The sequence below is a fragment of the Eptesicus fuscus genome, chromosome 1 (genome assembly GCF_027574615.1).
Source record: "Eptesicus fuscus isolate TK198812 chromosome 1, DD_ASM_mEF_20220401, whole genome shotgun sequence".
Classification (NCBI taxonomy): Eukaryota; Metazoa; Chordata; class Mammalia; order Chiroptera; family Vespertilionidae; genus Eptesicus; species Eptesicus fuscus.
In genome coordinates this window covers 49733833-49748856 of record NC_072473.1, presented here as the reverse complement: position 1 = coordinate 49748856, position 15024 = coordinate 49733833, and the positions used below count along the sequence as shown (strand labels likewise).

The following is a 15024-nucleotide window of genomic DNA, read 5'->3' as shown; positions in this document are numbered from 1 at the left end:
GAAACTGTGGAATCTACAAATCACTAAGAAAACAGAAGAAGTACCTTCTTATATGGTTTCTGGCCCAATGGGCAGAATATTTTTCTGGGCAACAGTTGTATGTTTATAAAATACAAGTATACTGAAATTTTAAGAAAAATAAGGGTGTTCAAAGAACTTATAAAAAGCAACTTCTCAATCATACTCTGAAGAAAAATACAAATTAAACTTCTTGAAATAAAAATCTCCACTTCACCCAGCCGGTGTGGCTTAGGGGTTGAGAGTCAATTTATGAACCAGGAGGTTCAATTCCAGGTCAGGCACAATCCCCAGTAGGGGGCTTGCAGGAGGCAACCAATCAATGATTCTCTCTCATCATTGATGTTTCTATGTCTCGCTCCCTCTCCCTTCCTTTAAATCTCCACCTGTTGGACTGGCAAAAATTCTAAAGTTTCTCAACATACTCTACAGAGAAAAGAACACTCACACATTTCTGTGGGGATGCAAAATGGTATTATGCTCTATTGAAAATAAATCTGGCAATATCTCACAAGTGTATATGAATCACTTATTAACTCTCCAATGCTACCTTTAGAGGAGTCTAAAGATAAAATGGCAAAAAATACAAACAGACATACACAAGGCTATTCACAAAACTATTTGCAAAAGCAAAAAACCTGAGAATAACCAAATGCTCATCAACAGAGAACTAGTTGAATCAAGAATGGTATGTCCACATAATGGAGTACTATGCAGCTGTAGGAAGAAATGAGAATGTCTCTAAAGAACTATTGTGAAGTTTTAAATTAAAAAAAAAGAATGTGGAGAAAAGTTTGTATACCATATATGCTACCATTTACCTAAGAAAAAGGAGACACAAATACTTACACATATCTGAATGTTATCTTTTAAATGGAAGAAATGTGTAAGAAACAATCATATGTAATGTAAGAAACAAATTATGATTTTTGTTTTAATGAGGCAGCCTACTGAGAAAAGGAGAAAATGAGGTTGAGGAGACAGGGAGAGAAGTAAAGCTTCTCTGAATACATATTGTTCTGTATATATTAGAGGCCCGGTGCATGAAATTCGTGCACAGGTAGGGTCCCTAGGCCTGGCCAGTGATCAGGGCCTTCTGGCTGCTGGCCGGGGCCTCCCTTCCCCGGCTGCCAGCTGCTGGCTGGGGCCTTCCTTGGTTCCACACCACCCCCTGGTGGTCAGCACACATCATAGCAAGTGATCGAACTTCTGGTCGAACCCTGAGGGGACAATTTGCATATTAGGCTTTTACATATAGACTAGGAACCCAGCGCGCGATTCAAAATCGCATGGCGCCGCCTACCCTCGAGTCGCTGGTCCGGCCCTGCCTCATTCCCCGGGCCCCGCAGGAGCCGTGGCCACTGCTGGTCCGGCCCTGCCTCCCTCTCCGGCCCTTGAAGCCACCGCAGCCACTGCTGATGAGGCCCTCCCCCAGCGCAAGAGTGCGGAGGTCCCTGCCGCCCCGCCCCAGATGCTACACACACAAACTCCTGTCCGGTCGACCCGTTACGGCGTCCTGTTTAATTAGCATATTTCTCTATTATATATATATATAGATAGATAGAGACTTGAAATCATACAAATAGTTCACATGAATATGAAACAAAATTTAAATTTAAAAGAACTAGTTGAATCAAGTATAGTATGTCCACATAATGGAGTACTATGCAGTCCCTTAAAACTGAAAGAAAATTTGAACAAATGAATCTACTGTATGTCAAATTAAATACACAACCACACAGAAAGCAATTATTTCAAATGGCTTTACAACACTGTAATTTTCCTTCTAATTAGAATGTAGAAAGCTGGAAAGAGCATCCCTCCCACCAGAACAATGAGAAAAAAGTAGATAAAAGATAAAATTATAACTTTCCTTGAACCCATCAGAGAACTGATTATAGGGCTACCAAATATCCTAAATGAAATCTAAGGAAAGACAGGTGCTTCCAAGAAGAGATTGGACATGAATACTAGCTCATCTGTAGCAAACCACGAAGACAGCAAAACTCCTGACTAGATTGACTTAACTCCCATAGTAACAATATAGCAGAAAACTTGTATCATTCCCAGGATGTCTCTACTGATCTTTAAATGATGCCCAGTATTCAATAAAAAATTATCCCCACAAACATGCACTCCCATCCACACACACAAAACCCACTGTGACAAAACAAAACAATCAATAAAACCAGCCTGAGATGACCCAAATGTTGTCATTAGCAGAAGAAAATATTTCAATAACTGTAATTAATATGTTAAAAGCACTAGTAAAGCTCTGGCCGGTGTGGCTCAGTTGGTTGGGCATCATCCTGTGCACTGAAAATTTGCTGGTTCAATTCCTGGTAAGGCACATGCCCGGGTTAAGGGCTCAAACCCCAATAGTGGGCATGCAGGAGGCAGCCGATCGATGTTTCACTCTCACATTGATGTTTATCTCCTCTCCCTCTCTCTTTCTCTCTCTCTAGAAATCAACAAATTAACATATTAAATTTTTACAAAGCACTAGTAAAAAGGTGTATGCACAAACTATGATTAATTTCTGCAAAGAGATGGAAACTGTAAAGGTCAAAGGGTAATGATATAAATAAATAAACCCAGTAACAGATGAAGAATGCCTTTAACAGCCTTTATCAGTAGACCCAACAGAGCCAAAGAAAGAAATCAGTGATAGGACAGCCACAATTATCCACACTAAAACAGAAAGAGAAGTGTTTAAAAAGAAAACATAGATAGGACATCCTATATAATAAAGAGCTAATATGCAAATGGTCGTCATACCCTCACACCATAATGTTGTAACGGCTCAGAAAATCAACACTGGGGAGAGAGGAATGGGGACCAGCCAGGCACAAATGAGCTCATGAGAGAGGAATGGGGACCAGCCAGGCTGCAGCCTTGCAGAGAAACAAGACATCTACCCCACGGTACTGGGCGCCAGCGGCTGCGTCTGCACCTGTGGCCCAGGAGAGGGACAAGCCACCCGCCCCATAGTCCCGAGCGCCAGCACCTGCACCTGCGGCCTGGGAGAGGGACAAGCCGCATGACCCATGGTCCTGGGTGCCAGCGGCTGCGCCTGCAGCCGGGGAGAGGGACAAGCCGCCCGCCCCACAGTCCTGGGCACCAGTGGCTGCCTCTCCACCTATGGCCCAGGAGAGGGACAAGCCGCCTACCCCGCGGTCCGGGGTGCCAACAGCTGCGCCTGCTCCTGCAGCCTGGGAGAGGGACAAGCCACCCGCCCCATGGTCCCAGGCATCAGCACATGCGGCTGTGGCCTGGGCAAAGCTGTCCACCTACAGTACCTTGAGGCTGTGGCAGGCCCGGTTCCTGGGTGCCTGCGGCTGGCCAGAGGGAGGGAACCCCGGGTCCCAGGTGCCTGCGACCAGCCAAAGGAGGGAATCTGGGTCTTGGGTGTGGGGCGAGGCAGAGGCGGTTAGGGGTGATCAATCCAGCAGGGGAGCAGTTAGGGGCAATCAGGCTGGTAGGAGAGCAGTTTGGGGTGATCAGGCAGGCAGGCAGAGGTGGTTAGGGGAAATCAGGCAGGCAGAGGTGGTTAGGGATGATCAGGCAAGCAGGCAGAAGACATAGGGGCGATCAGGAAGGCAGGCAGGTGAGCGGTTAGGAGCCAGCGGTCCCGGATTGCGAGAGGCAGTCAGACATCTCCTGAAGGGTCCTGGATTGGAGAGGGTGCAGGCTGGGCTGAGGGACGCCCCTGCCTCCCGTGCACAAATTTTGTGCACTGAGCCTCTAGTGCATTGGTCGGCAAACTCATTAGTCAACAGAGCCAAATATCAACAGTACAACGATTGAGATGGCAGCATAGGTAAACACCTAAACTGCTGCCTCACACAACAATTTCAAAACTACAACTAAAAGACAAAATGGACATCATCCAGAACCACAGGAAGGCTGGCTGAGTGGAAATTCTGCAACAAGAAGAAAAGAGAAAAGCACACTGAGACTCAGAGGAGCTGCAGGAGACTTAGAGGAGCTGCAGGAGGTACTGAGACGCACACGCGGAGAGGACTGGCAATTGAGTGTGCGGCTGCCTTCTCAATCGGGAGGGACACTAAAGCTCCCAACTTCGCTGAACTCCAGTTCTGGGCAAGACTCTAAGGACTCAGACTCATACGGGGAGAAACTGGACTGCCAGGAAAGTAAAAAGTACACTGAGACTCACAGGAACTGCGGAAGGCAGAGGTACCGAGGTGAGTACGTGGAGAGGGCGGGCAACTGAGTACGAGGCTGGCTTTCTCAAGCGGGAGGGAGACAAAAGCTCCGACTGCATTGAACTCCAGTTCCAGGCAAGACTCTGGGGACGCAGGATCATTCAGGGAGAAACTGGACTGTCTGGCAGCAGGCGGAACTCGGAACTCGAGGGCGACTTTCTCTCAGAGGTGCTTGCAGCAGTTACCACGGGACACTGAGACACAGGGGCCTATTAGGAAAGACCTGACGGGAAACTAATGCTGTCTGCTCTGCCCTGAAACTCCGCCCCATCCAAGCTGAGCACAGAGGCTTTTGCAAGTCTTGTCTCATAAGGGTGTCTCCAGCACAGAAGTTCTCCCAGCGTAGACACAGCTGATCCTCACAGCCAATTGGCCTGGAGGTCAATTCTTCCCAGTGATACCAACAACAATCAAGGCTTAACTACAACAAGAATGTGCACAGCCCACAAAGGGGTGCACCAAGAGTGTCCACCTCAGGTAACTGGGGAGGCTGAGCCACTGGGCCCTGTAGGACACCTAGCACACAAAGCCACTCTATCAACTAAGGGAAGCAGCCAAAATGCAGAGACAAAGAAACAGATCACAAATAAAAGAAATGGAGGAAAGCAAACGACTGGATATAGAGTTCAAAACCACGGTTATAAGGTTACGCAAGAATCTTCTAGAAACTGCCGATAAATTTAGCGAGACCCTCGAGGATATGAAAAAGGACCAACTAGAAATTAAGCATACACTGACTGAAATAAAAAATATTATACAGAGATCTAACAGCAGACTAGAGAAACGCAAGAATCAAGTCAAAGATCTGAAATACAAAGAAGCAAAAAACACTCAACCGGAAAAGCAAAAAGAAAAAAGAATCCAAAAATATGAAAATATTGTAAGGAGCCTCTGGGACAACTTCAAGCGTACCAACATCAGAATTATGGGGGTGCCAGAAGAAGAGAGAGAGCAAGATATTGAAAACCTATTTGAAGAAATAATGACAAAAAACTTCCCCCACGTGGTGAAAGAAATAGCCTTACAAGTCCAGGAAGGGCAGAGAACCCCAAACAAAAGGAATCCAAAGAGGACCACACCAAGACACATCATAATTAAAATGCCAAGAGCAAAAGACGAAGAGAGAATATTAAAAGCAGCAAGAGAAAAACAGTTAGTTATCTACAAGGGAGCACCCATACGATCGTTAGCTGATTTCTCACAAGGGAGCACCCATACGATCGTTAGCTGATTTCTCAACAGAAACTATGCAGGCCAGACGGGAATGGCAAGAAATATTCAAAGTGATGAATAGCAAGAACCTACAACCAAAATTACTCTACCCAGCAAAGCTATCATTCAGAATTGAAGATCAGATAAAGAGCTTCACAGATAAGAAAAAGATAAAGGAGTTCATCACCGCCAAACCAGAATTATATGAAATGCTGAAAGGTATTCTTTAAGAAGAGGAAGAAGAAGAAAAAGATAAAGATAAAAATTATGAACAACAAATACTTATCTATCAACAAGTAAATCTAAAAACCAAGGGAATAAAAAATCTGATGAACAGTATTAATTGGTGAATATAATAGAATCAGGGGCATAGAAAGGGAGTGGACTGACAATTCTTGGAGGAAAAGGGGAGTGTGGGGTGCGGGAAAAGACTGGACAAAAAGCATACACCTATGGGATGAGGACAGTGGGTGGGAGGTAAGGGCAGAGGGTGGGGTAGGAACCTGGTGGAGGGGAGCTATGGGGGAAAAAAAGGAACAATTGTAATAATCTGAACAATAAAGATTTATTAAATTAAAAAATATAATAAAAATAAATAAGTAATGAAGGCAAAATGTAAATAATAATAATAATAATAAATAAGTAAATAAATAAATATTTACTAATGTATCGATGCCCAAGATTTGCTTCAAAGTAATTCAGAAAGCTCCCTGGCTGGTGTGGCTCAATTGGTTGGAGCATTGTCCCATACACCAAAAGGTGGCAGGTTCAATTCCCAGTTAGGGCACATACCTAGGTTATGGGTTTGATCCCCTGTCAGGGTGCATATGGGAGACAACTGATTGATGTTTCTCTCTCACATCTACATTTCTTTCTCTCCACCCCCCCCCCCCCGCTCCCCACTTTTTCGGCAAAAATCAATTTAAAACATAGTATAGAAGGGAGGTGAATAGGATATAGAAGAAAGAAGATTGCCATAAATTGGTAATTATTGAAGTTATGTACTTGAGGGTCCATTTCACCATTCTACTTTTGTATATGTCTGAAATTTTTCTTAATAAAAAGTTTAAAAACAATCTTAATTTAAGGGCTCATCTAAGTTTTTTAAAAAATTTTTGCCCCACTTCCCCAACCAGAATGAACCTAAATATAATAAAGCCTCTAGATCTTAAGACTTTACAGGAAATATGTGGATAGAGGACTACACTACACATACCACAAGGATACAATGGGCCATATACAGAAAGTGGAGAATTCAACAAGACAAATGACTGAATTTAAACAAACCAATTATTTAAAAGAGAAGAACACACATATTAAAAGAGACTTAAGAGACACTAACCAAATGCAATTTGTTGAACTTGTTTGAATCCTGATTTGGACATACTGTAAAAGCATTTTTGTTTTTTAGAAAATTGAGAGATGAACATAGATTAGATGATATTAAGGAATAATAATTAATAGCCGGGTTTTTGTTTGTTTGTTTGTTTCAATTAGCAATAATTGCGCCTCAGATAAACCTCATTGACTACAATACTGCCAGTGTGCAAAGCTATGGGGTTTTTGTTTTTGTTGTTGCTAATCCTCACTTGAGGATATTTTTCCTATTAATTTTTTTTAGAGAGAATGAAAGGCAGGGGGAGAGACAGAGAGAGAGAAACATCAAAGTGAGAGAGACACATCGATTGGCTGCCTCCCGCACACGCCCCGACCAGGACTGGGGATCAAGCCTGCAACCCAGGTACGTGTACTTGATCAGAATTGAACCTACCACCCTTAAGTACAAGGGCCAATGCTCTAATCACTGAGTCAAACCAGCCAGGGCAAGGAATTATTAGTTTTGTTATATGTGATAAGAATGAAAAAAAAAAAAAAAGATGAAGAAGAAAAGTCCCTACCTGTTAGAGAAACATACTGAAGTATTTCTAGGTGACGTGTTAAGTCTGGAATTTGTTTTAAAACACTCAGAAATGATCATGAGGGGGATCCAAGATGGCGACCGATGGGACTGCAGGCTGCAAGATAGTATGTAAGTGAGAGAGTGCAAGGAGAGTGTGTGGATGTGCAGGGAGTGTCTCTATTTGTGAGTGAGGGACAGTTATATTAAACAGGACTGTTGGGGACTGGTGGACCAGTTCTGCTGCATGGGCAGCCTCTACTGCTGCTGAAATCTGTCCCGGAGAAGCCAGCTCTGCCGCAGAGACCGTGCCATCTTGAAGGGGAGAGTGGCTGTGGTCAGAAGCCCAGCCTTACCTTCAACCGGGGAGACCTTGGATACCTCCTGGGACCCTACAACCACATCGCCTAGGGACCAGTTGCCTCAGCTGCAAACCCACGAACACAAAGACTCCAGCCTCCCTGGCTGTGGGCACCTAAAAAGTATGTCCAGGGGAGAAACAAGGTGGAGGCCAAATAGGCGAACAGGTCTTGCGCCTTCTCAAAGAGCAGATAGAAGGAACAGCTGAATTGAATAACACCCAGAATTGGCAAATTAAACACAGCTGGTGAGGCAATCCGTGAACAGAAAGGTCAGAGATCACCTAGAGCCATGGTCAGCAAACTGCGGCTCTCGAACCACATTCAGCTCTTTGGCCCCTTGAGTGTGGCTCTTCCACCAAATACCACGGCCTGGGCGAGTCTATTTTGAAGAAGTGGTGTTAGAAGAAGTTTAAGTTTAAAAAATTTGGCTCTCAAAAGAAATTTCAATCATTGTACTGTTGATATTTGGCTCTGTTGACTAATGAGTTTGCCGACCACTGACCTAGAGGGAGGTGATATCTGGGATCCAGGTTAGAGGGACAAACACGCACAGCGGGGACTAGAGTCTCAGAGGGAGACTGCGCTACACCAAATCCGCGGCCCTTGGGGTCAGTGTAGCCCTCAAATGTGGAAGGGAGTCCACAGGGCTGCTGGCACAGAGGGACTCTAGATTTAAGCCTACAGCTGTGGGAGACTGTGCCCAGAAAGGCAGCCTGAAGTTCTATACCTGCTGCGCAGTGCCAGGGGGGAAAAGACACGAGTCAACTCGGTTCCTTTGTCTTTTTGACTTCCTTGCTTTTGCTTGCTAAGCCCAGTATATAGAATCTCCCAATTAAAAACACTCACCAAGACTGCAGGGGGAAGTTGTTTTTGTGGAAACTGGGGATCAGAATAAGGAAAGACGAGCAGGAAACGAGCTCTGAGTCAGTCCATCCTTCCTACCCAGTATTAAGTGCAACAGGGAAAGAAGAATCTAAACAATGGGTTGAGGGGCCATTTGATCCCAGAAACTAATACAAAAACACTGCTACCCAGGGGTTGTGTCAGAAATTGACTCTTGTGTAAATTACAACTGAAAGCAGGCAAAGAAACAAAGTGAGCAGAGAGATCCCGCCTGCTTGAAAACAAGATTGTGGCTTATGACATGGAGGAACGGTGGATTGCAGGGAACTTCAACACTGTGCTGACTACTTGACAGTAAACAGATGTGCCAGGCAGAACAGTAGACAGAAGTCTTAAACCAGCCCCCATGGATCACTGAAGCTCCACTGAAGTGAATGACCTTCACTACTTCACTTCTTTATTTTTTATCTTTTACTTAAGAAATGAATTTTTTTCACACTTTACTTCACTTTTTATATTTTTATTTTATTATTACTATTATTTTACCTTTTTTCAAAGTTTTATTTTAATTTTCTTTATTTTATTTTACTTTATTTTATTGTTGGCTTTGTGTTCTACATTCTATTTATATTTTTGCATTATTTTACTCTACCTCAATTTTTCCTTTATGCCAACACTCTTCCTCACTTTTCACCTTTTTCGTCCTATTTCTCTTACACTATTCTGCTTTACTTTTTCTCTATCATTTCTTTTAACTCCATTAAAAATTGATCTTACTCATATATCTAATTTCCTCTCCCCTGCTCCAAGTCCATGCACACTTTTCTCTTCTCTTTCTTCACTACCCAAATTTTTTTCCTTTTCTTTCCGTTTCTTTCTTTCTGTCTTGTTGTTGTTTGTTTGACTGTTAGTTTGGTCGTTTTTCTGTGTGTTTTTTTTCTTGCTGTTTTTACTCTCCTCGCTTGTTCTTGTTTTCTACTAATAGCCTAATAAGTTTCAATCACCAACTCAGGCCTATCTACTCTCTATTCTTTGACCAACATAGATGCATAGATGAATACATAGATAGAATAAAGGGAAATGAATTTATATCTATCTATCTATCTATCTATCTATCTAGGTAGGTAGGTAGGTAGGTAGATAGATAGATATATATATACTGAGTGGCCAGATTATTATGATCTCTAAATGCATAATAATCTGGCCACTCAGTATATATCCTATATAATAAAAGGCTAATATGCAATTGTCATCTCGACCAGGAGTTCAACCAGCAGGCAGCCTGGCCAACTGCCTATGTCCCCTCCCCCTGGCCAGGCTAGCCAGACCCCACCCATGCACTAATTCATGCAATGGGCCTATATTGTGTGTGTGTGTATATATACACACACACACACACACACACAAACACACACACATACACATATTGTACTGAGTAGCCAGATTATTATGCATTCAGAGATCATAATAATCTGACCACTCAGTGTATATATTTTTCTTTTATATATTTTTTAACATGTATATATTCTTTTCCTTTATTTTCTTTTTTTGTAATTTGTTTTTTCCTTTTCTTCTTATACACTCATTCTCTTTCTACCTCCTCTATACTGAATCATGGCCATTTCTCCATTCATTCAATTCCTTGACCTTACCTTCTAGAAATAAGCTCTGCCTCATCAGATTCATCTGGATGTTTGTTGTTTGGGAGTTTGTTGTTTCCATTTTTTTGATTAGTTGTTGGTTGTTTGCAATTTTTGGATTACTTGTTGGTTTTTGGAGTTTTCTCCCCATATACATATTTTTTCCCCATTCTTTTTCTTTTTCTTTTCTCTCTTACATTTTTTTTTCCTTTTCTCAATATCATTTCTTCACTCTTTTCACTCCCCTAATACTCTTTTCTCTGGTGGTCACCTTTATTTGGGGTTATTGGTATCATGAGTACATTTGTGTTTGGTGTCCTGTATTATGTCTTCTCATGTCGTATTTTGTGCCTTTAAGTAGACGCAGGAGAGACAGAGTTACAAAACCAGACATCCTGAGAGGAGCGAACAGGGGGAGACAAAGAAACAGCCCCCATACGAAAGAAAAGGAGGAATCACCAGATAAGGAAGTAAAGGAACAGAAACCAAGATGGCGGCATAGGTAAATACCTGAAATTGCTGCCTCGCACAACCACATCAAAACTACAACTAAAAGACAAAACGGACATCATCCAGAACCACAGGAAGGCTGGCTGAGTGTAAATTCTACAACTAGAAGGAAAGAGAAAAGCACACTGAGACTCAGAGGAGGTGCGGAAGTAAAGTGCAGAGGTACAGAGGCATGCCCGCGGAAAGGGCTGGCAACTGAGTACGTGGTTGTCTTTTTCAATTGGGAGGGAGACGAAAGCTCCCGACTGCTCTGAACTCCAGTTCCGGCGAGACTCTGGGGACCCAGACTCATATGGGGAGAAACTGGACTATCTGGCATCGGGTGGAACTCAAGGGTGGCTTTCTCTCAGAGGTGCTTGCAGTGATTACCACGGGACACTGAGACCGGGGCCTCTTAGAGCAGGGCGGAGGATCAGCCATAGCTGTTTGCTCCACCCTGTTGATTCCCTGAGACGCCGCCACACCCAAGCTGTGTGCAGAGACCTTTGCATATGAATGGCCTGGCCCTTTGCATTCTAAAATTTCCTCACAAACTGCGCCTGGGTCAGAGAGACACAGAACATCCAAAAGAAGGGCCAAGGCCCCACAGCAGCTTGCATTGCTTCACAGCTGGGCCTCATCTGGGCACCTCCAAACCCCAACAAAGAAGAGGAATCTGGAGATCTCTCCGTAGCTCCTGTTGGGTGGCCTCAGGCAGAGGCTAAATTAGCACCTCCTTAGAGATCCAAGAGCCAGTGTACCCAGTGGTCAGAGTGGGACCATCCAGATTACAACTCCTCAGATCCATAACGGACACACACAGGGGGCAGACTCAGTGAGCACCAAAGCCCCACTGAAGAAGTCTTGCCCTATAAGTAAGAAACTTAGAAGCTGCAGGAGAGAAACAGAAACTTAACTACAAGGGATCTCCCATCAGACTATCAACTGATTTCTCAAAAGAAACACATCAGGCCAGAAGGGAATGGAATGAAATATACAAAGTCCTGCAAAGTAAGGGTCTAAATCCAAGAATACTGTACCCAGCAAGGCTATCAATCAAAGTTGAGGGTGAAATCAGGAGCTTCACAGACAAAAAAAAAAAAAAGGGCTAAGGGAGTTTATACCCACCAAACCAGCAATGCAAGAAATACTAACAGGTCTCCTGTAAAAAGAAGAAACAGGAAGCATGAAGGAACACAGGCATAAAGAATAAAAATGGCAACAAACAAGTACCTATCCTATCTAATAAAAGAGTAATATGCAAATTAACCATCACTTTGCTACACCCACCAGCCACGCCCACCAGCCAATCAGGAGCGTGTATGCAAAATAACCCCAACCAAGATGGCTGTGGCCATGGAGCAAGCAGGAGGGAGGCTTGGGTTTTCTTGGCGATGGAGGAAGCCAAGCTTTCCACACCCTGGCGGGCCCAGGCCTCCACTCAAGGCTACAAAGTTTCAATCATAGAAGATAAATAAATCCCAACATAAATGGCGGCAGCCATGGAGCTGGAGAGAGCAGGAGGCTAGGGTTGCCCCCAGCAATGGAGGAAGCCAAGCTTTCCGCCTGCCCTGACCTGCCTTGGCCTCCGCTTAAGGCTACAAAGTTTCAATTATAAAAGATAAATAAATCCCAACAGAAATGGCTGCGGCCACGGAATGAGCAGGAGGCTTGGCTCTGCTCCAGGCTACAAAGTTTCAATTGTAGAAGATAAATCCCAGATACCAGGGCCTCCGTTTGGGTCGTCGGGGGGTGTGGTCGGCCTGCAAAACACCACGGGCCCTTCGCCCAGGCCGCCCCACACCCCAAGGGAACCCCCACCCTAATCCAGGACATCTTTCAGGGCAAACCAGTTGGCCCTCACCCATGCACCAGGCCTCTATCCTATCTAATAAAAGAGTAATATGCAGAGTGACCATCACTCCAACACACAAGATGGCTGCCCCCATGTGGTCAAAGATCCTGCCCCCATGTGGACACAAGATGGTCAACACAAGATGGCCAGCAGGGGAGGGCAGTTGGGAGGGGCCAGGCCTGCAAGGGAGGGCAGTTGGGGGCGATCAGGCCAGCAGAGGAGGGCAGTTTGGAGGCACCAGGCCTGCAGGGGAGGGCAGTTAGGCGTGACCAGGCCAGCAGAGGAGGGAAGTTGGGGGTGACCAGGCCTGCAGGGAAGGGCAGTTGGGAGGGACCCAGGCCTGCAGGGGAGAGCAGTTGGGGGGGGACCAAGCCTGTAGGGGAAGGCAGTTAGGGGTGACCAGGCCTGCAGGGGAGGGCAGTTAGGGGCAAACAGGCTGGCAGGGGAGCAGTTAGGCATCAATCAGGCTGGCAGGGGTATGGTTAGGGGGTGATCAGGCTGGCAGGCAGAAGCGGTTAGGGGCACTCAGGAGGGCAGGCAGGCAAGCAGCTGGGAGTCAGCAGTCCTGGATTGTGAGAGGGATGTCTGACTGCCCGTTTAGGCCCGATCCCACCAATCCCAACAGGATCGGGCCTAAACTGGCAGTCAGACATCCATCGAGGGTTCCCAGATTGGAGAGGGTGCAGGCTGGGCTGAGGGACACCTCCCCCCAAGCACTAATTTCATGCACCAGGCCTCTAGTCAATAATAACTTTAAAAGTAAATGGATTAAATGCCCCAATCAAAAGACATAGGGTAGCTGAATGGATAAAAAAACATGACCCAGACATCTGCTGTCTATAGGAGACCAACCTCAGAACAAAGGACTCACACAGACTGATGGTGAAGGGATAAAAAATGCTTTTTCAGGCAAATGTAAATGAAAAAAAAGCTGTGGTAGCAATACTTATATCTAACAAATCAGAACTCAAAGTGAAGGCTATAACAAGATATAAAGAAGGCCACTTCATAATACTAAAGGGAGCAATTCAACAAGAAGATATAACTCTGGTAAACATGTATGCACCCAATACAGGAGCACCCAAATACATAAAAAAACTTGTGAAAGATATCAAGGGAAAGATCAATAGCAATACAGTCATAGGAAGGGACTTTAATTCCCCACTAACACCACTGGATAAATCTTCTAAACAAAAAATCAGCAAAGAAATATCAATCCAAAATAACTCACTAGAATTAATTGACATCTTCATAACATTTCACCTCAAAGCCACAGAATATACATTCTTCTCAAGTGCGCATGGGTCAAAGATAGACCACATATTGGGGCACAGGCAAAGTCTCTTCAAATTCAAGAAGATAGAAATCATATCAAGCATATTCTCAGATCACAATGGCATAAAATCAACTACAATAAAAACAATGAAAAAAATCAAACACCTGGAGCCTAAATAGCATGCTATTAAACAATGATTGGGTTACCAAAGACATCAAAGAAGAAATAAAAACATCATGGCACGGAACGACAATGAGACCACAACAATCCAAACTCTATGGGCCACAGTGAAAGCAGTCTTGAGAGGGAAGTTCATAGCTCTACAGGCCTACCTCAAAAAACAAGAAACGATGGTAATAAATGATCTAACTCTATAACTCAGAGTTAGAAAGAGAGCAATAAGAAAAGCCCAGCATAAGCAGAAGGAAGGAAATAATAAAGATAACAGGAGAAATAAACAACATAGAGACCAAAAGAATACAATACAAAAGATCAACAAAACCAAGAGCTGGTTCTTTGAAAGGATAAACAAGATGGATGAACCTCTAGGCAGGCTCACCAAGAAGCAAAGAGAGAGGACCCAAATAAACAAAATCAGAAATGAAAGAGGTGAAGTAACAACTGATTCCACAGAAATACAAAGGATTGTTAAAAAATACTATCAACAACTCTATTCCAACAAAATGGACAACCTAGACGAAATGGACATATTCTTAGAAAAATAAAAGCTACCAAAACTTAATCAGGAAGAATAAAAAAAAACGCGAATAGGCCGATAACCACCAAAGAAATTTAAGCACTGGTCAAAAGTCTTCGAGCAAACAAAAGCCCTGTTCCGGATGGCTTTATGGGGGTGTTCTACCAAGCATTCAAAGAAGATCTACAACCTATCCTCCTCAGATTATTCCAAAAAATTCAAGAGGAAGACACACTTCCAAGCTCTTTCTATGAAGCCAGCATTACCCTGATTCCAAAACCAGATAAAGACATCACACAAAAAAGAGAACTACAGGCCAATATCCTTGATGAACATAGATACAAAAATCCTCAACAAAATTCTAGCAAATTGGATCCAGCTTTACATTAGAAAGATCATACACCACGACAAAGTAGGATTTATTCCAGGGATACAAGGATGGTACAATATCCTCAAATCAACAAATGTGATACATCACATAAACAAATAGAGACAAAAATCACAATCAT

The 15024-nt window shown here is 43.8% G+C and overlaps 1 protein-coding gene and 1 non-coding gene across 3 annotated transcripts in view; both read right to left on the bottom strand.

The window, feature by feature from the left end:
• YIPF6 (Yip1 domain family member 6) overlaps positions 1-15024 on the bottom strand; it is a 52399-nt gene that overhangs the window by 23810 nt on the left and 13565 nt on the right. The window lies entirely within an intron of this gene.
• Positions 6872-7010, bottom strand: LOC114227891 (U4 spliceosomal RNA). The gene has a single exon (XR_003613981.1). It is a non-coding gene; the product is annotated as a U4 spliceosomal RNA (small nuclear RNA).